The following is a 222-nucleotide window of genomic DNA, read 5'->3' as shown; positions in this document are numbered from 1 at the left end:
TGTTTGGGCTACTAACCATGTTTGAATATGCTACTGCCATGCGACTGTTGTTGCTGCTATGCTACTGATGTTGCTCTAATTTGAGAGTTGGTTAGTATGTAGGGATAGCTTTTTGCCTCACAGAGTGGTTTATGATATCAGGAATAGTGGTATATTCACATCTCATCAGGAGGACAGGGGGATATGGAAAAAGAATCGTAGTGAGTCATTTATTCTCAAAGC

This window comes from Capsicum annuum, chromosome 1 (assembly GCF_002878395.1).
Source record: "Capsicum annuum cultivar UCD-10X-F1 chromosome 1, UCD10Xv1.1, whole genome shotgun sequence".
In the NCBI taxonomy this organism is placed as follows: Eukaryota; Viridiplantae; Streptophyta; class Magnoliopsida; order Solanales; family Solanaceae; genus Capsicum; species Capsicum annuum.
The sequence above is the reverse complement of the archived record's forward strand: the minus strand, read 5'-3'. Positions refer to the sequence as shown.